This window comes from Lactuca saligna, chromosome 7 (genome assembly GCF_052625555.1).
Source record: "Lactuca saligna cultivar CGN05327 chromosome 7, ASM5262555v1, whole genome shotgun sequence".
NCBI lineage: Eukaryota > Viridiplantae > Streptophyta > Magnoliopsida > Asterales > Asteraceae > Lactuca > Lactuca saligna.
The window spans coordinates 140140380-140164449 of record NC_136423.1 but is presented as its reverse complement, the minus strand read 5'-3'; positions in this window follow the sequence as shown (position 1 = coordinate 140164449).

The following is a 24070-nucleotide window of genomic DNA, read 5'->3' as shown; positions in this document are numbered from 1 at the left end:
GTGCTTATATAGATACATATATGTAACGATTGAAAGACTTAGGAAGGCTCATCCTCCCTATTTCCTTTTCTTCGTTGAGATGTGGTCTGGTGGGATCGGGTGGCCGTCCGAAAGTCATTTGGTTCATTAGTTATATACTATGTATATGAGTATGGACATACAAGAAGTTCTCTAGTCAAGTCAGTTTAGAGTCTCTACCTCTATTCTACACTTACTTTGGAAACACACTACCCACTGTTTGGAAGTCTCTACCTCTAATACGTCACTTGCACCAGAAATCCACTCCCTTCTAGAAACACACTATCCTTTATTTGGGATGCATCTTCGGGACGCGGCCTTCTCCGTCGTCTAGTTGGTAACCAGAGTCTCCTGTAGGGAGAGCGGACATTGTGTGTATCGGCTTATACGGGATTGACAACCCCACACTCTGACTGCTAGCTACAGTCCACGGCCTACTAAGCCAAGGGGTGACAAATGTCACATTATATAGTCAGTATGGTTACGAGTATCCTGGGTTGCCTTATAATTCATGGCTTTAAGGTAACAGTATTTCGTCAGCGATTTACACTGTATGCTGATGTCACCTTTTTCAGAGTCACACTATTTTGACCTTGCTAGATGTATCTTTCATTTGATATTGTCTGGGGTCTGTTATCTCTGTTTGACCTTACAAGATGTATCTTTCGTTTGATACCGTATGGGGTCTGTTATCTCTGTTTGACCTTTCAAGATGTACCTTTCATTTGGTATCGTCTGTGGTCTGTCTTCACTGTTTTGACCTTGCGAGATGTACCTTTCATTTGGTATCATCTGCTGTCTGTTTTCATTGTTATGACCTTGCAAGATGTACCTTCCATTTGGTATCGTCTTCGGTCTGCGTTCACTGTTTTAGACCTTACCAGTTTTACCTTTCATTTGGTACCTTCTGGGGTCTGTTTCTCCATTTGTTAGACTGAACCAGGCGTGTCGTTAGTTCGATACTTTCCTGGAGTCTATGACTCTTTTGCCTTAGTCAGCAGTCCTCACTGCTGAGGCATATGTTATTCCCTGATGCCTCCGCGTTCTTTAATAATCAAATTCAGTATTTTGATATTATTAGCAATTAAGGGAAACTTCTTATTATCACAATACACTGACCAGTCTTGGTAGAAGGCTGCTTTTATTAAAGAAAATATAGGATTTTCTGGAAAGAACACTAATATACATAAATCACTTAAACTACTGCTTTATAAAGTTATTTGACTAAATGACACTAAATACTTATGAACTCACCAGCATTGTAAAAATGCTGATACTCGCTTTTCAAATAACTTGTATTCTCAGGTTAGCATTAGACAGGTACATCCCCAGAGTTGTTGATGAAGATAGCTTAGTACCACGCTGTATTTATTCTATTACTTGTATTAGTTTAAATTGTTGTAATGTAACCTTGTAAAACTATTACTATTAATGCAATGTTTTGTTGTAATTTGATTACTATAATGCATGTGTTGTGATACTTGACATGACGTCATCCACCCCAGAACGTTTCCGCCGTTCTGGTTTTGGGGTGTGACAGATTGGTATCAGAGCATTGTTTATAGTGAGCTAAGTATATCAATTCATAAAAGATATACAGCCTATAAATGCAATGGGATAAAACACTCTGAACAACAAATTATACTTTAAAATATAACCATATTTTACCGAAGTATAATAACATCCAGAATCTAAACACTCGAACACAAGTATCACAAGAAGAACAAGAATAAAAGTCTTCGGATGTTGAGCACTACAGACAAATCTGGGCAGTTATGTAATCGTACACTGGAATAAATGTAACCTGATCAACTACCCTTATTCGAGATGCGATGAACGTGTGCTCGGGAGTGATTGTGGTGTGCAACAGGTCTGAAACTTACCAACTAGGATTTGCTAGAGCCAAACATAAAGTTAAAATACTATAGGAGTATTTTAGAACGCTAAAAGATTCACACTAAACCCAGAATTATAATTCAAAGACGAGAACCAAACAAGAATTTAAAATACCATAGGGGTATTTAGGATACATAGATAACCTAGTGTGAGAACTAAAAGATCCTTATTGATATACCTACAGCTACAGAGGGTATACTTCCAAGGTTATATAATAAGGATCCCATAGGCTAAGAATGTGTGGTTTCGCTCTATTTCCTTTTCCTCGTTGGGATGTGGTTCTAGAGTAGTATCACATATTCGAAGGCCTATCGGATCTAAGCTATATATGATTTGTATACCCTGTGTAATCGTAGCAGGACTCGATGTGGATCATCCAGCGAAATGTTAATAATCTATTAGGATTCTTTAGACATTTCCATTCTCGCACGAACCCTGTAGAAAACCCTACCCACTTCAGTGCATAACAGAAGAGTTGATTCCGACCCTGAAGAAGTTCATTCAGAAGATTTCCTGTTCGGAAATAAATGAACTGGGTCGAGACTATTGAAAGCACCAAGTGCCCATATTCTTTTAGGGACTTCGGTGGGGAATTCGCCTAAACTTCGGAGATTCCCAGTCATCCATCATGAAGTGATGACACCCATAGTCGGAGTCAGAAGGAAGGCGGAGTAGAAATTCAATATGTCCATACGAGAAGAGAACCCTAGGAAACTGCCCGAAGGAAACCAACGCCGATTCCAGTCAAAGGTACGAGGCAGACCGAGGGAGCCAGTACGTGGAACCTGAGAAGTGTCTTTTCCTCGTGTTCGTCATGCTAATACACCCATAAAATAATACAATTTAGTGAGTTAGTGATTACACTTCTCACGCTATGTGTTAGGTAAATCGCCTTGTTCCCATTGCCAGTAATACGCTTAGAGCGGATCCCCACACCTCTGTGAGGTTGTTTAGCCATAAGCCCTCATGAGCCTCTCTTTCTTCAGTTTCGTTCTGAACTGTTCTCAAATCTCTCCAGGCCGGAGAGTGAAACCTTTCTCAGTATAAAGGTAACTTAGTAGGAGCGACCCGCATCTTATGGCCTTTTTCTGATATTCATACACCCACTCCGATTACCAGGACTACATCATAGGGATGTAGGTCGACACTCAGACAACCAATACCCGAGGCACGGGAAAAATATTATCCCTAATACGTTCAGGACAGAAACGTCCAGGGTTAACCATCGTCTCTCATTACCTTGTATTCCTTTCCGTGTAGGAAAAACCATGCCACCGAAGAAGCGTAACCAATCCACAAGCAATAAACCTACTCTCCTATTTGATGAAGCTACGTTCCAAGCTGCAGTTTCAGCAGCCGTAGCAGCTGTCATGGCTCACCTGAATGCTAACAACGCCAATGTTAGGAAGGTGCCCGTTGGAAATTCCAATCCTGACAACGGACAACATCAACCCACACTTCGATACTCAGTCACCCACGAACCTCAACCGAACCCACTAAAGAGGAAACTCAAGATAGAGGAGGGAAGTACCTCGGTTCAAGGACCTTCCGATGGACAACGAGCTGAGGCAGTCTGTACCCCTGCCAACCCTTCCCTCCCGACTCCAAGAAGACCGTATCTAGGAGACCTTCCCCACTGCAGCAGGTGCAGCTACCATCATCATGGTGCCTGTCGAGAACTCTATTATGCTAGGTGCCACATGAAGGGGCATACTGCTCGTGTATGCAGAACTCCAGTGGAACGTATTGCATCAATCGCCAATGTGGCGGCCACACAGGTTTGCCGCCTATGTGGCGAGTTCGGACACTTCAAGAAGGATTGCCCAACCGAAGGAAAAGACAAAGACACAGAAGGAGCCTGACACTACTGCTTAGGGAGAAACGTCAAGGAACTCGGTAGATTTTTGGTACGACTCTCGATCTCAGATAACAAAGCTAAATACATTAAAAGACTAATTCAATGTAAATTCTTTCCAGCAAGGCGAAAGTCGCAGCACTGTTATAAAATTTAAAATTTATTAGATAAAACTATAGTGGCTAAACATATACGTTACGGCCATGTATATTAGAGTGAGCGAATGCCGCCTCATCTCCTGTTCCTCGTTTGGTTGTGGATTTAGGGCGGGGTCGCTCAGTCAACAGTCCTCCCCACCTTAAATGTACATGACTAGTATATGTGAGGCGATTATAGAAACACCTTGTGAGAATCCGTTCATGAAAAGATACTCTATTCGGAAACACTTAGAACTCTCTATAGTTCCGCATCGAATCTATCGGTCCAAGTATCCGTGGTAGTGATACGTAGGACGAAACCCGAGACGCCTCGAACTTGTGTGCCTATTCGGCACATGACTCTATCGATCTTCACTTTATATCATGTCGAAGTGTGCCAACTTCGACGACTCTATTGATCATGGTTTGATTTCGTGCAACCGTGTGTAAATCCTTAAGTGCTGTGTAAAAAGAAACTTTCTCCATAGCCATATCGACAAATAAAGGTTCTTCCGAACCTGAACCTAACACAAATAAACCAACCTAATACGACCCGTAAAAATCGTCCCTCTTATCTCAAACCTTTCGAAGTACCCACAGGAGGGTACCATACACTGTTGACCGACCCCTCGTAGTCAAATGAACACCGAAGTGAAACACACTACAAGATACTCTAGATGATGACAACCAACCGAAGCAGACTCCGTATATTTCCCCCGAGAGACCCTTCGCACCTCGCACATTAGGTTCGTGAACCTAGAGAATAGAACTCATGAGACTGACCGCTATAATCAGGTATATGCATAAGGGCGGCATATAATTGAGATCAAAAAGATTAAAGGTGTGTGTTTCCTCCCTATTCCCTGTTCCTCGTTGGGTTGTGGGTTTGGGGTGGAGTCGCACAGCTGAACGTCCCACCGACCTCAACTGTATACTGCTCGCATACACGCGGTATATGCGGTTAGGCTTAGTATGAGCTCTACCACGGACCTCTTAGCAAAACACCTTCACCATATTCCATAACATAGGAGCCGAAGTCAAGAAAATCACTACGGGTTGAACTCTTAAAAGTTCTGAATGAGAAGACTCTATACTCACTAGATTTAACCTAGACCGAGAAAACCCAGAATCTCCGGATGAGTAGTTGCAGTATATTCCCGCACTACTCCGGCACTTCGTCCACCTCGTTATAGACAAGTGGTGCCTATCATCCTCTACCCTATTGCATGGAGGAAATCGTCGTCGCCCTGTAGATGATGGAATACATTCTCCGAAGAGGACACTAGAATGCCGAGAACCACAGGATAACCTTCGCAGCCAAGAATACTTGGTAAAGTGCGAACGTAGTTGCGTTAAGCCTCGTGACCCTGATCCCGAAGAGATTATAGACTTGACACCAGCCCTGGTGTTAGTCGAAGGGTTATGCAAGAGCATGCACTTTCCACGCTAGAATAAACCACAGTCTTGGAGATTCATTGGACTGTTAGGTGTTCCACGAATACTATCTCACGCAGAGATAGTAGAACCACCTCCCGAGATAGTGCAACATTCATCTAGTGAAACCCTAACTCCTCGATCCTCAGGGTTTCCGTATCTCAAGCTTCATTAGTGCAGGTTCATTTTGTACAAGTGCGAGATAGAAACTCTATAGCAAACGAATAACCATAGTCACGCAACCCACTCGAAGAACTAGAAAGTCTCTATCAGCCAGTTGAAAGAAAACACGAAACCGAAGACCACCTGAGCTTCCTAAGGACTAACCTGAAGGACTACACATCTAGTACAAGTGAGAACGTTAGGAACTTCGTAATGGCAATCACGCCAGTGTTGATCTTGCCACAGAAGTACACTAAGTTCTTAGTACTGAAAAGCTCTACTCCTTTCCGAGAGCTTAGGACCATCCTAGAATCCTCATGGAGACATGGTCCGACCCTTTTCAGGCCGCTACTACTTTCGGATATACCACAAAGTTCACATTCGATCGACTCACTTCTTAGACTTGATACGTGAATTCCCGACAACACTCTTCGTGCCTCACTCATCTTGATAGAATCCATCGAGAACCCTAACCTTGTAGATACACCAGTTGGAACCCACTAGCTACGCAAAACGAAATCCGCATCCCGTACGCGAGGGTCTGTTGAAATGACAAACACAGATCAGAGATCACTTGGGAATGCGAGAACAACCACATAGGAAGTACTCTCTTACCTCTACTTGGCCATTCATACCTACTTCCTTGCCTAGATCTGAATTTCGGGACGAAATTCCCTCTAACGGGGGGATGATGTGACAACCCAAGTTGTCCCGTTACATTTCTCCGTTACCGTTAACGAAATTTTCCACTGTTCAAAAGTTCCATTAATAAGAAGCCATCAAATTTAATAAACATTTCAATTGTGTATGTTTACATCTCGTTAAGTCGTGAAAAAGGAAATAAAACACAGGACACACATTTTCATTCATTTGGAAAATGTCAAGTTTTATTATTACGACCATTAAATCGGGTGCGACCAAAAGCCCCCCTTAACGGCAGTATCGGGCAGAATTCCACTGTGCCCCGACTCAAAACCCTATATAAGGGTGAGTGGAGTCTATTGAAGACTTTTTACACTCTCTCTCTATACTCTCTCTCTAGACCCGTTTTCGCCCCGAAACCACAACCAAACGCTTCCAAATTGTAAGTCCGCTTACCCTAGCTTATTCTAAACATAGTGATTTATGTTTATAGCACAAAAATCATCCAAGAGGGCATGGAATAAGGAGTTTATGGCCCATGAACACTCTAGGGCCGTAAACCCCTAAAATGGTGCCAAACATGCCTCTAAACTTGTCCATAAGCTTGGGAATAATTAAGGGATATAGCCTAGGAGTGTTTAAACATTAAAAGGCATGATTTTAGGACTCACACAAGAGTTTACGGCCCAAGCACAAGCTTAGGCCGTAAACTCCTGAAAATCATGTCAAAATGTCCCAAAACCCCCTCAAATGTTGGTTTTAATCACCCAAAATAGCATCAAACTTCATTAGAAATCACTAGAAAGGCATTAGGGGCTTGAAACATCACCAAACTCAATGATCTAGAGTTTACGGCCATAAACTCCTTTAGGAGTTGTTCTTAGGCCGTAAACTCCATTATAAGGCCCTTAGGAACCTCAAATCCACTCATGCCCTTTAGGAAAAATGCTTAGAATAATTCAATGAACAAGCTAGAAGCATCAAACACCCAAGAATAGGACCTTGGGAGTTTACGGCTGTAAATTCCCTTAGGTTGGGCCGTAAACTCCTTGTTTGGTCCATGTTTGTGGTTTAAATCCATTTACACACTTGATATATGAGTATAGCAAAGTCCCACAACTGATAAGAGACCCTTAGCACCCGTAAACGCTACCCGGGACCCCAAACACTCAACCAAAAGTGTTTTCCACTCCTTTGAGTGTGTATAATTGTTTAATTAGTATATTATATGCTAATTGTATGTGAACATATGTTAAAATAGGTCCTTGTGTGTGTTCAAGTCCTTGCGTGACCCCGAACGCCCAATCGGCACTTTCGTCGGACCTACTTACACCAGGTGAGTTCATACCCCTGAATGAACCTTTTAAACGCTTTTAAATGTTTTATAGGGGGGGAATACAAGTTAAACATGCTAGTTATCATGTCAATCGCATATGATTGATAACCCGCATGCACTAGATTTTACCACTTTACACTGTTTTACCGAGTGGGACACTAAAATGATTTTTACCTGTTTCATAACTTTTACTTATACTGATTTATTCAAATTCATTTTAAATTGGTTTATGAAAGATCCTCTAAGGTTTTAAACGTATTTTACAAAGGAATACAATTCGTGATTTTCTCTGTACATAAAGGTTTTTCATTAAAGATTTCCCTTTTTGACGTATACTGTTACTTATTAAGTACTGCTGCTTCACTTATACTTATTTTATACTCTGACTCGGTAACACTTTCACTTATACCTATAATCGCTTATACTTGATAATGCTTATGCTTATTCACGCTCTTACTTAGTGATACGATTCCTTCTTCACTTATACTTGATAACGACTCTACTTCACTTATACTTCACACGCTTTTGCTTCACTTATTATCACCTCTACTCCGTGATACGCTTATACTTGTTCGACACTTCTACTTCACTTGCGACCGCTCCTACTTCACTCGTTAGACACTCCTACTTCACAAGAATCACTTATACTTGATACACTTATACTTTATGATGCTGTTATTCCACACGGTATGAATTCACACCACAATGATATGTCTTCAATTATTACACACTCAGCCGTAGTGAGATGTACGTCTGTGCTTATATAGATACATATATGTAACGATTGAAAGACTTAGGAAGGCTCATCCTCCCTATTTCCTTTTCTTCGTTGAGATGTGGTCTGGTGGGATCGGGTGGCCGTCCGAAATTCATTTGGTTCATTAGTTATATACTATGTATATGAGTATGGACATACAAGAAGTTCTCTAGTCAAGTCAGTTTAGAGTCTCTACCTCTATTCTACACTTACTTTGGAAACACACTACCCACTGTTTGGAAGTCTCTACCTCTAATACGTCACTTGCACCAGAAATCCACTCCCTTCTAGAAACACACTATCCTCTATTTGGGATGCATCTTCGGGACGCGGCCTTCTCCGTCGTCTAGTTGGTAACCAGAGTCTCCTGTAGGGAGAGCGGACATTGTGTGTATAGGCCAATACGGGATTGACAACCCCGCACCCTGACTGCTAGCTACAGTCCACGGCCTACCAAGCCAAGGGGTGACAAATGTCACATTATATAGATGCTTGTAGGGCGTCTAGTACTCTAGTCAGTATGGTTACGAGTATCCTGGGTTGCCTTATAATTCATGGCTTTAAGGTAACAGTATTTCGTCAGCGATTTACACTGTATGCTGATGTCACCTTTTTCAGAGTCACACTATTTTGACCTTGCTAGATGTATCTTTCATTTGATATTGTCTGGGGTCTGTTATCTCTGTTTGACCTTACAAGATGTATCTTTCGTTTGATACCGTCTGGGGTCTGTTATCTCTGTTTGACCTTTCAAGATGTACCTTTCATTTGGTATCGTCTGTGGTCTGTCTTCACTGTTTTGACCTTGCGAGATGTACCTTTCATTTGGTATCATCTGCTGTCTGTTTTCATTGTTATGACCTTGCAAGATGTACCTTCCATTTGGTATCGTCTCCGGTCTGCGTTCACTGTTTTAGACCTTACCAGTTTTACCTTTCATTTGGTACCTTCTGGGGTCTGTTTCTCCATTTGTTAGACTGAACCAGGCGTGTCGTTAGTTCGATACTTTCCTGGAGTCTATGACTCTTTTGCCTTAGTCAGCAGTCCTCACTACTGAGGCATATGTTATTCCCTGATGCCTCCGCTTTCTTTAATAATCAAATTCAGTATTTTGATATTATTAGCAATTAAGGGAAACTTCTTATTACCACATTACACTGACCAGTCTTGGTAGAAGGCTGCTTTTATTAAAGAAAATATAGAATTTTCTTGAAAGAACACTAATACACTGAAATCACTTAAACTACTGCTTTATAAAGTTATTTGACTAAATGACACTAAATACTTATGAACTCACCAGCATTGTAAAAATGCTGATACTCACTTTTCAAATAACTTGTATTCTCAGGTTAGCATTAGACAGGTACATCCCCGGAGCTGTTGACGAAGATAGCTTAGTACCACGCTGTATTTATTCTATTACTTGTATTACTTTAAATTGTTGTAATGTAACCTTGTAAAACTATTACTATTAATGCAATGTTTTGTTGTACTTTGATTACTATAATGCATGTGTTGTGATACTTGACATGACGTCATCCACCCCAGAACGGTTTTGGGGTGTGACACTCAATGCCAGAACCACCATGATTAGAGTCAGTGTATCCCACCAGCTTGACCTTAGAGTCATGAGGATATCATAACCTAATATTGGGTGTATGCTTTATGTAGCAAAAAATCCTTTTTACTACAAAGGATGAGATTCCTTAGGACTAGCTTAATAACGAGCACACATTATGGTAGCAAACATAATGTCAGGGCGACTGTAAGTAAGATAGATCAAGGAGCCTATCATTCCTCCATGAATAGTTGCATTCATAACAACATCATTTGGATAAGCTCCAACAGGCGTTGATGAAGACTTTAGAGTCTTACAGACTTGCAAGTAGAGAAACTATACTTCTTTAGTATGTCTACAATATATTTAGCTTGACAAACAAAAATTTAATCAATCAATTGTTTAACCTATAAACCTAAAGTTAGTTCAACCATCATGCTCATCTCAAGCTTCTTAGCCATGATCTTCACGATTTTTGAACTTAGCTTATCATCAGTGAATCCGAAAATGATATCATCAAAATACACTTGAGCAAGAATGATGTATGATCTAAAATGTTTGATGAACAAAGTGTTGTTAATATTTCATCATTTGTATCCACTTGCAAGAAGATAGCTCGCCAATGTGCCATACCATGCTCTAAGTTCTTACTTTAAAACATTGACAAATTTATCAAGATGATACACATGATTCGGAAACTCTTCTCTTTCAAACCTTCTAGGATGCTTTTAAAAAAACCTCTTCTTGAAGATTCCCATGTAAGAAGGCAGTTTTAACATCCATTTCATAGATTTTAAGTTCTTAAATGAAGAAAAGGAAAGAAACAAACAAAATGATTCAATTCTAGCAATAGGAGTAGATGTTTCATCATAATCCAAACCTTCTAACTGGCAAAAACCTTGAGCCAGAAGTCCAACTCTATTTCTTATGACAATCTCATCTTCATCCATCTTGTTCCCGAAAACACAGCGAGTGCCAATGATAGTTTTTCCTTGGGGATTTGGAACAAGAGTCCACACACAATGTCGTTCAAAGTCGTTCAGCTCATACATAAGTCGTTGTTGACTATGCTACGAGTGAGAATCCCAGAGCTTTCATCTCCATGGTTTGAGATCCAGGGTGATCTCGAAGAATTATTGGATTAGAACTTTCCTTTGTATTACTTTGAGCAGATTCTTCCTGATTAGATGGCTCAGCTTCTTTAGAGAGAACAGACTGATCTTTAGAGATAGGTTGTGAGTTGATGATTTTATCAACATTTGGAATCACACACTCAATGTCATTTGGCAAGAAATCAGGAACATGTTCTAAAGGTCTGTAAGTAAGTTCATTCAGAATTAATGAGGGATGATCGACCTGATCATGAATTAATGAGTCTTCTTCGAAAATGACTCGAGCTATTTCCTCAACAATTTTCCTTGAATGATTGAACAACTTGAAAACGCTGGATACACTAGAATAACCTAGAAACACTGCTTCATCAGCTTTAGCTTCAAACTTCAAGCACTGAGCTATTTGATTCAATATTTAAAAAACACACCCAAACATATGAAAATATATATATATATATATATATATATATATATATATATATATATATATATATATATATATATATATATATGGTCTCCTTCCCTTAAGTAGCTCATGGGCAGTTTGCACATGACACTTAACAATGATAGATCGGTTTTTGGGTATAATAAGTTGTGTTGATAGCTTCAACCTAAAAAGACAAACGAAAACCAACTTCATTGACCATAATTCTTCCAGCTTCAATTAAATTTCTATTTCTTCTCTCTGCAATACCATTTTGTTGGAGAGGTATAACAACAAAGAAGTACTTAGAAATTCCTAAAATTGAGCAAAAATCATCCAGTGGGAGTTTCTAAATTCAGTTCTATGATCACCATGTAATTTCCTTACTTTATAATCATAAAGAACTTCCCATTGCTTGAAGAAAGAAATGACTTCATCTGTGGCATGAAATTTCTTTCTTAAAAACAATACCCAGGCGAATCTTGAAAATTTATCCATAATAACGAGAGTATACTTCTTCCCAGCTCTTTATTTAATCGGGGCTAGTCTAAAAAGATCCATGTGAAGAAGATGAAGAGGTTTGATAATGGAATAGTAGGACTTTGGCTTGAAGGAATATTTGGTTTTCTTTCCCTTTTCACATGTTGAGGACAACTTATCATTGACAAATTGCATCTTAGGAATACCTCTTAGAAACTGATTCCCTGCTATCTTTGATATATTCTTGAAATTTAAATGGGATAACTTGTTGTGCCATAGCTAATTTAGACGAGAATGTGCACGAGAGAAGAAGCAATGATGAAGAGGGATTTCAGCAAAGAATATATCCAATACATCAATGACATTATGTCGATTTGTAGTCAGAACAATGAATTTTTTTTATCAACAACCTTTCATTTTCTCTGTTTAAGGTGAACTTCATAATTAGCATCACACAATTAGTTGATTAAAATGAGATTGTCTTGAAGACCTTTCACGTAAGTGACATTCTTGAATACAACATAATCGCACTTGATGGTTTTGTAACCCTTGGAAGCCCCCTTGCCATTATCTCCATATGTAATAGTAGGACCATCCTTCTTTATGAAATCTTCTAGAAGAGACTTGAATACGGTCATATATCTTAAGCTGCCACTTTCTAGACACCAAATATGGTCTTTGCCCTGAAAATAAAATACACTGAGCCATCTTGAAAATGGGACACTTAAGAAAAAAATGTTATAACAATCATCAGGGAGATAGTTCAAAGAGTTTCGCTTTTTGATCCATTTATCATTATGAGTAATCATATTATTAATGTGAATGGAGTTCTTTAAAAAGTACACTCGCTGACTTTGTGAGAAGCATCACCACATCGATAACAAACTTCGATTCCATGATTCTTTCCTTTAACATTAGATTTTGATTTCTTTTCAGCTGTTGAATTCGAAGAACTTTGATTATTTGATTTAAGAGCTCTTCTTTTGGTTATGGTACAAGAAATTCTATAAACAATATGCTTAAGTGATACCTTGTCGTAAGGCTCATGATACATTGAAGAGTCATTTGATATAGAAGACTTTGATTGATCATCAGATCCAGAGTTGCTAACAGAGCACTGATGAAAGTTGCTAACAACTTCATTCACTGAATGAACTTCACCATTACATATATAAAATTTTAGCAAAATATTAGTAGAGGGAAGAACATAGTCATGATGAGAAGGTTGGTGGGAAGGATCAAAGCAGATAACTGAGAAACACATTTAGTAATACCGTTAGAATTAGTGGAGAAATGAGTATCAATTAAAGTTTGATTTATAAAATAAGAACTCACAAATCTATTTTAAAAGTCTATTACTAAACAATCAGCCTTATAGAAGGTTTTTTCTAGTCTCAACACTTTTGGTTAAGGAAAAAACACCTTTTATATCACCTCCAAGAAAATTCACACAGTGATCTAGAATCTGGGCGTTAATATTTTTTTTGACATTATTGTGAGAAGAGGCCTAGTTTTTTAAAACAAGTTCAATGCTTCTAGCGTAATTAACAACTTTTTCCTTTTCAGAGCGAAGAAAATTATTGATTTGAGAGATTCAAGTATTTTCCTTTTTTTTTTTATAAAGAAAGAGATTTTTCAAGGAAAGAGAGTTTTTATTTGAGATTTTTTAACTCAAAATTGAGAAAATATTTTTCTTTGATTGAAACAGTTAAATCGAAGCGTAAATGATCAATTGTGTCATATTTTTAATGTTTTCAATAGAAGAGAGGTTAACAAATTTTTTTACCTAATACACTAAGGTAGCGTCCCATTCTGACTTAAGGTCAATAGCAACTTGATAATGATCAATGTCAAGATTCCCAATGTTGTAATTTGATGTGTTAGCATGAGATTCAAAGATTTGGGCCATGAGACACTTACCTTAATCATATGAGAAGTTTTCCTTATGAAAATAGGATGATAGTGTGATCTTCGTGTCTTGAGCGATTGATCAGTTTTGAACTAAACAATACACAAAATAAGGGAGTGATTTTCCACTAGCAACTCTCGCCTTTACATCTAGATTCAACACCCTTTTCTTTTCCTTGTTATATCCAGACAAAAATCTCCCTTTTATCTTTCTAACAAAACCACCATCATTGGATGACTGATGCATAATGGCGACATGAACTTTATTGATGATGTCGAGCAAGCCAAAGTCCATACACTTGAGAGCTTCCATGACCTTTGATTTCCAAGCAAAGAGGTTGTGTTCATCAAACATATGCATTTTGTTGCGAACACTCAATTTTGGACTGAAAGAGGTAGACATAGTTACTTGAGTGTAACAAAAACCCACTCTTATACCAATTGTTGGTTTGTATCGATCAAATACACTTTAAGTATAAAGAACAGAAGTAAACTAATCTAAACAAATAAATAACATAAAGTAAAGAACACAAGGAATTCAACAAAATAGCTTTGACCAAGAAAGGGTTTGCCACAGAGAAGATCACAAAGACTATTACGAAACTAAACTGTAGGTTACATTACGGTTTCACCCCAATGTTGAATATATACTAATCTATACAAGTATATCCCTTGATTGAAAGGATTGTATATAATCTATACTAAGAATCAATCCTTATCAATACGATAGCGGATCTGTAATCTATTATGTACTTATCTGTATCATTGCCTATTATACAAAAGATTACATAGAATAACTATCTTTACGCTGACGTTGATACACTTGATACACTGACGCTGATGGTGATGTACACACTAACACTGACATATAGCGTATAGAGTGTTTGACTCATCATATCATAAGGTGTGACCTTAAAAAAGTTTGCCAATTATGTTATCTGATAGAAGAAAAGAGATTATCAGCTGTTGTGGTTAATTATGAACACCTAAAGGTTCAACTGGACAAGATTCATTATAGTGATTAAAAGATAAAAAGAGAGAAAATCCCATAAAAATACAAAGTTGTATTGGATTAATCGATTACCGCTAAAGGTTCATCCAAAATTCTTCTACAATTGTTGTTCCCCTGATAGTCTTATCTTGAAAGAGTACTAACTATGATTAGAACGATAAGTAAGAAGTAGTTCTTGATAAATTACAAATAGTCATATAAATCATCGATCCTTACTCTTGTTGAGGGGAAGGATGATTTTGAGTTATAGGGATACAATGGAATTGTCTTGATTTTTGTCCTCACCCAAAGAGATAAATTTTAAGGATACGTATCGCGCAAATGAAATTTCATGAGCAAGACTATTATGCACATGATCTATAGTTGATAACAATATTTTTTACCTTGAAAATATTTAAGAACTAGTTGCTTGGTACTAAGTGTAAACTTTCCATTGATCAAAGGAATTTTATCAAATCTTTTGATCAGAAAAAGTTGAACATGAGGCAAAGGCACCAGGATGAATTACTTATGAGATATGATTGATAAATATTTTACCACCATAGTAAAATAAATATCATAATGAATTCCATGAGCAGAAGGGTAAAACCTGAGTAGTCAAAGAATTAAAGCATGGAGGATCGAAGTAGTCCTAATGATCATTGATAAGATTAAAGAAGTTTATATAAAATCCTTACCCACAAAGAAGGTACAGAAGGAACCTCTAAATGAAACTTTGATGAAAGAAATTATGATAAAGATGTAAGTCACAAGTGATAATTCAAGGGAACATTTGTGAAATAAGGACATGCAAATCATACATTCAATTATAATGTTTCCCAAATCTCCGAATAATTTGATAAAATGTTTTTCTAGATTGTCATCATAATAAAGTATGATCACCAGATCCTCATAACTTAGCCAGTTCAATAAATACAAAAAAGGATTTACCATTAAGAATCCTCATTTAATTTATAAAGTACTAGATGTTAATGCCCATAATCCACTAGTAGAATGCAATAATTTCATATTAGTTTCCAAAGAAAATGAAAATCAAATTCTATGTGCAGCATAGACGAGTAAATCGTAAAACATATATCAACCCTTGTTATTGGTATTTTTAAAGTTGAGATGATAGAGTGGGTGTTTTGGTTGGCGAAGTGAGAAAATGACATTAGATATCGTAAGGGAACTTGAATCATTTACTTGTACCAATGGTAAATAGTACCACAATTCTTTATGGTTTATAGTTGACCAAGTTATAGAAGTATACATTTCTAGGTATCACATATGTAGACGATTGGTATATAGATAATGTTTTCATAGACTCATTAGCATGAATAGGTAAAGATTTTCATTTAACATTATTCCCGGATTATCTTGAAAATACTTGTGTTAGTGATAATGTAAAAAAAGTTTTAACTGGAAAAATCGGATTCAGAAAGGGACATGAAACCGTAAAGTTTTTGAACTTTGTCATATAAACCTTATTGGTAAGAAAAATGGCTTTGTGGGAAATTCAGTGTAATAAGGTCACTTATTTATAGTGAAATTTAAATTAGTAGACTTGATGTTTCAATAATGAACTTATGTCGACAGGATGACAAACTATCATAAAGGAAGAAAATATATTATTTTGAGTATAAGACAATGGAGTTAGTTGATTCAGTACTGTGATAGCGTGGTAGAGAGAAAATTCTTACTTGGAAAAACCAAAAGTGATTGGTGGGGACCGTTTATATTCGTTGAGTAAGTGAATTTGGGGACAAAACCATCATACATAGAGGAGAACTATAACACCAGTGAATTTAGGATAGACGTTAAATGAATTATAGTTATGATTATTCATTTTATTGAACAATCATAATCCTCGAATAAGATATTTACAAATAAATAAATAAATAAATAAGAATTCCTCGTACAAGATATGAGTTATATAAATGTTAACTATATTTATTTATTGTGTACATGATATATGGAAAAAAATAAGGGTATATAACATTTGTCTAAAATCTTATTATAAACTTAACAAGTTATGTTAAATAACATTTACAATAAAAATATAATGCTGAATAAATCATCTGTATGAACGTTGTAGTAGTCATGATCACGAATCCATGAGTATAAAGAACATTAGAATCTGATGTCGTAGGAAGAAGTACTAATTTTTTGAGATTTATGTTAGAAAAATTACACCAACATTTATCATTAAATATGAAACAAAAATAAACTACTTCTTAACCAAAGTAATGTAAACAAGAGTTAATATCTATTTAATTATGAAACCATAGATATAAAGAACATCGAGAATAGAACCTGTCCAAAGAAGTTATGAATTTGACAAAAGATTTCACTATATACTCTTTATAAAATATAAATTGAAAATATAATGCAAAGTAGTTGTTTAGATCTAATATAAAGTTGTATTACACAAAAATATGAAACCATCTATATAAAGAACGTTGAAAACGGAGCTTGTATGCGAAAGTTACGATTCATCAAATAATGCAAGAAATTATCTACGATGAATGACGTGGAACGATGAGCATGTGACATATGATACAGGAAACCCATTCCCCTTACCAACCAAGCACTAATGTGAAATCACTAGATTCATGACACATAGGCGCAACGCACCTAAGGGAGAGCATTGATTAAGTGATGTGTTTTATATGTTCAAAAAATCTATTTTTTGGCAGAAAAACATAAACCGTGAATTCACATGCACCCTAAAGGATCTTGTTCTCACTACATAACTATTGAATATCAAGAACCCTAAAAGTACATTTTTATCTTCTAAATTACTATATGGTTATTAGAAAATACATACCTTAGTTTTATTATAGAAAATAAACTTATATTCCTTCTTTGTTGGTCTTCAGAAAGCAAGCACCAGAAGTCTTGTACCTATAGTGGCTCACACCCAAACCCAAGTAAATTAGAGGCTTAAGAGGAGAGAGGAAGAGGATGGAAAATTTTGAATTTTCTCTTTGGAATGAACTGGTTTCAAAAATTATAACCCAAGGGGGTTTATATAGGTGTTAGGGAGGCTAAGGATAAGGCAGGTTCCTTTAAGATAATCATAATCCTTTTGCTTCCCCTAAGGCATCAAAGTTTCCTTAGAGCCCAAGAAATGCTATAGAAATCCTCTAGAACTGCTCTAGAACCGTCCCCCCTATGGGAGGTTCTAGAACTGGGCAATATTCAAATTTTGAACATTATCACCTTCAGTCCTTCCACTTTTAACTAATCTAATTAATTTCAATTAATTTCTTCTTATTTTTTAATTAAAAAAATACTATTTATAATTAATATATTATTCTCATAATATATCAATAAATCATTTATTTTGATTTCTAGTTAATTTATTAACCATATAACAAATTAATAAATCAGTCTCTCTCTCTCTCTCTCTCCAAAAAGCATTCCAGTCGATTACTAGGTTTATGGGCAATCCAAAAGCACTTTTCTAATAATTCAAGATTATACTAATATAGTTATTGGCTTAGACACCTAATCCAATAGTCTCCCACTTGTATAAGTCTAAAACTGAATTACAAGTATAACGTATAAATCAAACAACAAATGGTGCTTTCCAAAGCGAATGTCGAACTCTGATTGGATCAGATAGTTGTCCTTTGATAAGTGATCAAATATTCATCGTATCTTTAAGATATCATATGGATATGAGACATGGATTGAAGTCAATCTAATTGTACAAAATTTGATTCTTGATTTTATAATTTATGATGACATCATAAGGCTTCTGATTGAACACATCAATTTAGTCCTAGCTGTGCCCAACACTAATTCAACACTAAATCACCAAGGGGCCCAAAGATATCGCATTTCCTGTCAGGGAAAAAGGAACTAATAAACTTTGACTCATATTCTTGTATCTTTTACTCACCAAATCTTATATAACACTATGTTTTATAATATCAATTTACTGACGTGTTTTCACAATACCGATGTACAACCGACTTCTAAATTACAACTCATATATCTCCGTTTCAAGAATATAAGATGTTATTGTCTGAGAATTACTCGTTATAGAATCTATGAAGTAATTCTCTAAATGTGGGTTTATCCAATACTCAAATCTCCAATTTCTAAGTACTTATGAACGTTGTAGAAACAAAATTGCTATGTCTAAACTCCTTAGATAATCTACAATCTAATTCATGACATTCTTCATTCACTATTTACTTCCCAAAGTATGAGCGACTGTGGAGCTTCGAATAATCAAATTAACCAGGAAGTAAAACGTGGAAAGTTAAACTTAATAATTAACTAATTAACTATGGTCTCAAAACTATTGAATATAAATAACCTCTATTATTTAATCACCATAATATTTATGACTTTGTTCATTCTATAATGTTTTGAGTAATCAACTAATCACTTAATTAATCATCAACCATGTCATGTTAGGAACATGCATACTATGCTTCTCTATGGTCCTTTATTTGTAAGCAAATCAACTGGACATTATTCTAATGATGCTTATTTCATAATTCCAAATTCTTATCACAATATATGATGTGATGAAATTAAAACTTAAAATGCATTAATCTTCTGTGATATCAAGATTCCAATGTCTCAAAGCCTGATACTTTGATATTACAAAACATCCCATTGGAACTTTATTACTATAAACAATTCCATGCATATGAAGGCTCAAATTCAAGGTACACTCCTTGAAAACTTCTCTTGCATTAATGTTTCCAACTCACATGTAGAGTTTTCAAGTATTTTCGTTATGGAAACATATCCATATTTCCATATGACCACCAATTCTGATCAAGAACCATCTCAATCCAAAATCATGTCACTATCGTCTGTCAGAATTAATATCATACTTCTAACAGTCAACAAGCAACTTGTAACACTCTAAATTTTCAAATAAAATTTTCATTTTTAAAACCACATAAAACATAATCTCACATTTCGCAAAAACACAATGTATAATTTGTTCAAAACACAAGACCACAAAATGTTTTATAATATCCCAGAATCCTCAAAAAAATAATATCTACCTGTTGTGTACAATCAAGTTGACACCTTCCCGCGATCCTGAGAGGTACTTGAAACATATTTCATACAACACTGTAAGCAAAAAGCTTAGTGAGTTCCCCAAGATACCACACACATATAATTAACCTCTCATAGCTATATATTTATAAGGACTGTTCAATCAATGTGTCTTAGTGAAGACCCTCCGGTCTCATAACTCGGGTTGGACCCTCCGGTCCTAACTCACTAAGGCACAAAATAATATACAACATATATCACAATGAAAAAATGCATGATATCATATAACTTAGTATAAGCATACAAGACCCTCCGGTCACACAGTATTACCACTATGGTAACTATAGTGAGAAGACTCACCTTGTATGTAAGCAAGTAGGTCTCGTACTCAACGATCGATATAGACTCCGCCTACACATCATAATCATCTCTAATTAACACTTTATAACAAAAACTCTAAAGATGTTAGGGTAACCTATTTTATAAATATCGGAAAGGGTGAAAGACCATTTTACCCCTCCAAGGTCTCGATAATCCATAGCTTGACCAAACCCTAAAAGTCAATGTAAATCAACACGCGAGTCAACAGTCCATGTTGACCCAACTCCTCGAGTGCATGTATGTGACTTGTCGAGTTCCTTCATTTCTATTAAATATTGGGAAAATCCAACTCAACTCATCGAGTTGTCTCACTAACTCGCCGAGTTGTAACGCGTCCAGATTATCGGGGCAAACCCTAACCACCTCATCGATTTGGCTCATCAACTCATTGAGTCCCTTCAGTCCATTCTCTCATTCAGACGTTTTTAAGAAGAACTATGACCCCATACTCTAGATCTAGTCTTCTAAGGCTGAAGTATCACGTAAAGTTGCAAGCTTTATGTCCATGCATGGCATCTAGGGTTCAATATGCCAAAACAAAACTCTATAGAGGCTTTAAAACGTGAAACTTGGCCAATAGCTTGATAAAGGTTAAATCTTTAGGCCCAAGGGACCTCATACTATCCAACTCTGAAGTCTTAACTCTGTGGCATGCTCAAACAACTAAAGTACTCAAAGAGAAGATGGAAATGGCCATAAACTCCCTAGTGAATAGATTTAACAAACAAATGATCAAGGTGATAGCTTTTTACCTCCAAATAGAAGCTCGCACTGATAGAAAAATGGATTCAATGGCTCCTTCTCGTTCCAAGCCTTTTGCTCATCCAACTCCTTCCAAGAATACACTAAAACATATAATCTTTGCCTCTCTCTCTCTCTCTCTCTCAAAGAAGGTAATAGCTCAATTAGGCTTTCTCTTAGTGTGTTAAGGTGATAAGGGAGGCAGAAAGAAAGGCTTAAGGTCCTTTAAATAGGGTACAAACCCTGAAAATTAGAGTTTTCACAATCAGTTCCTACTCGTCGAGTTGGGGTCCTCCAACTTGTTGAGTAGACTCCAAAAATCATGCGTCCATTTCAATCTCTACTCGACGAGTTGGGGTCTCCAACTCGTCGAGTAGCCCTGACAAAATGCATATAATTTAATTAAGTATTATACCTGGGAGTCGGGATGATACAATTCTCCCCCACTAGAATAAGACTTCTCCCTCAAAGTCATCCTACGGAAACAACTCTGGGTACTGCTCACGCATCTCAGACTCTGGCTCCCACGTCCACTCGGATCCCATCTGATAATGCCACTGAACCTGAACCAGGGGTACCTCTTTATTCCGCAAGACCTTCACCGTCCTATACAAGATCGCTATCGGCTTCTTAATGTTTTATAGGAAATCATCAACATTAATGTCCTTTAAAGGGACAACTTCTGTCTCTTCGGCTATCCACTTCCTCACCTGAGAAACATGGAAGGCGTTTTGAATTTGGCTCAACTCTGCAGGTAGCTCTAACCGATAAGCTACCTTACCCACTCGAGCGACCACTTTGAAAGGAACGATGTATCTAGGGCCCAGCTTGCCCTGCTTCCTGAATTTGATCATCCCTTTCCATGAGGATACCATGAGGAAGACAAAATCTCTGACCTAAAACTCTAGCTCTTAATGTTGCCGGTCTGCGTAGCTCTTTTGACGAATTTGGGCGTCAGTAACCTCTGTCTGGCCTGCTAGATCTTCTCTATCGTCTTGAGCACTATCTCAGTGCTCCCCATCACTCTCTGCACTACCTCTCCCCAATAGATGGGAGTCTAGCACCTACTCCTATATAAAAGCTCAAAAGGAGGTATACCGATACTAAAGTGATGGATGTTGTTGTATGAAAACTCAGCCAAAGGAAAGTAAGTGTCCCAACTTCCACTGAAAGTCCATAATACATGTGCGTAGCATGTCCTTGAGAGTCTTAATCATCCGCTCGCTTTACCCATCTGTCTGTGGGTGTTATGATGCACTGAAATGCAACTAGGTACCCAACTCCTAATGAAATGTCTTCCAGAAGTAAAATGCTCATCTAGATCTGACACTATCGATGTTGGCACCACCACTTCTCGAATGTATATCTCAACGAATTTCTCTGCAGAAAACCTCTCACTTATATCCAGAAAGTGAGTACTATTCGTCAACCGATCTACAATCAACCATATCGCATTGACACTTCGCGCAGTCCTCGGTAATTTGGTAATAAAATCCATGGAGATTGGTTCCCACTTCCACAGGGGAATCTCCAAAGTCTGCATATGGCCATGAGGATGCTGGTGCTCCGCCTTGACCTGACGACAAGTTAAGCATCTCTCGAATACCCATGCCACATCTTTCTTCATACAGGGCCACCAATAATTCCCTTTTAAGTCCAAATACATCTTGGTGGCCCCAGGATGGATTGAGAATCTCAACCTATGGGCGTCCTCCATAAAAATACATCGAGCTCTACCCGTATATGGCACCCATATCGGCCCATGAAAGGTTCTAAGCTCTGGACTACCAGTCTCAAACTTAGAAATCTGCCCGATCACCCACTCTATCTTATGGTTATATGGTCTCATGGACACCGCTTGGGCATCTCGGAAGGTATCTAAGAATGGAGTCATCACTGTCATCCTTATACACACATATCAGATCGGAGCACTTGCTGCCTTACGTCTCAGGGCATCTGCTACCACATTAGCCTTGCCAGGGTGATACAAATCTCACAGTTATAGTCTTTCACTACATCCAACCACCTCCTCTATCTCACATTTAGGTTGGGGTTATCTATAAGGTACTTCAGGCTCTTATGGCCCGTGTATATGGTACATCGGACACCATAAAGATAGTGGCGCCAAATCTTGAGGGGGTGAATACCATCGCCCCTAGCTCCAAATCATGGGAGGGATACCTCGTCTCATGATGCTTCAGCTACCTCGACGCGTATGATATCATGTGTCCCCTCTGCATTAACACGGCATCCATCCCCAAAATGGATGCATCACAGTAGACTACAAAGTCCTCTACTCTTTACGGAAGGGCTAACACTGGAGCTTCGCAAAATCTCTAGCGAAGAGTATCAAATGAAGCCTGCTGCAAAGGCTCCCAAACAAAAGTAACACCCTTCATGGTCAATCTAGTGAGAGGAACGACAATTTTGGAGAAATATTTCATAAACCTCTGGTAGTAGCCTGCTAGGCCCAAAAAACTACTGATCTTGGATGGGGATCTCGGCACCTCCCATCACATAACTGCCTCAATCTTGGTCGGGTCAACAAAATCCTATTCTGGTTAACGAGGTGTCCCAAGAACTGGACCTCTCGTAACCAGAAATCACACTTGGAGAACTTGGCATAAAGCCTCTCCATCCTCAATACTCCAAGAATCTCCTGAAGATGCTCCTCGTGTTGTTCCCTAGACCTCGAGTACACCAAAATGTCATCAATAAACACGATCACTGACCTATCCAACATGGGCCTACACACCCGGTTCACGAGGTGTATGAACGTTGCCGGTGCATTGGTGACCCCGAAAGGTATCACCACAAACTCGTAGTGCCCATAACAAGTCCAAAAGGCCATCTTCTGAATATCCTCCTTGCAGACTCTCATCTAATGATAGCTAGATCTCTAATCAATCTTGGAAAAGTATGACACCCTCTATAACTGATCTAATAAATCGTCGATCCTCGGTGGTGGATAACGGTTATTGACTGTCATCTTGTTCAACTCCCGATAGTCGATGCACATCCGGTGTGAACCATCCTTTTTCTTGAAAAAAAAAAGATAGTTGCCCCCACGGTGAGCTACGCGATCTAACAAAACCCTTCCCCAACAACTCTTGAAGTTGCAAGCATAACTTCTACATATCGATCGGCGTAAGGCGATAAGGTGCCTTGGAAATAGGCGCTGCACCCGGAATCAGATCGATCCGG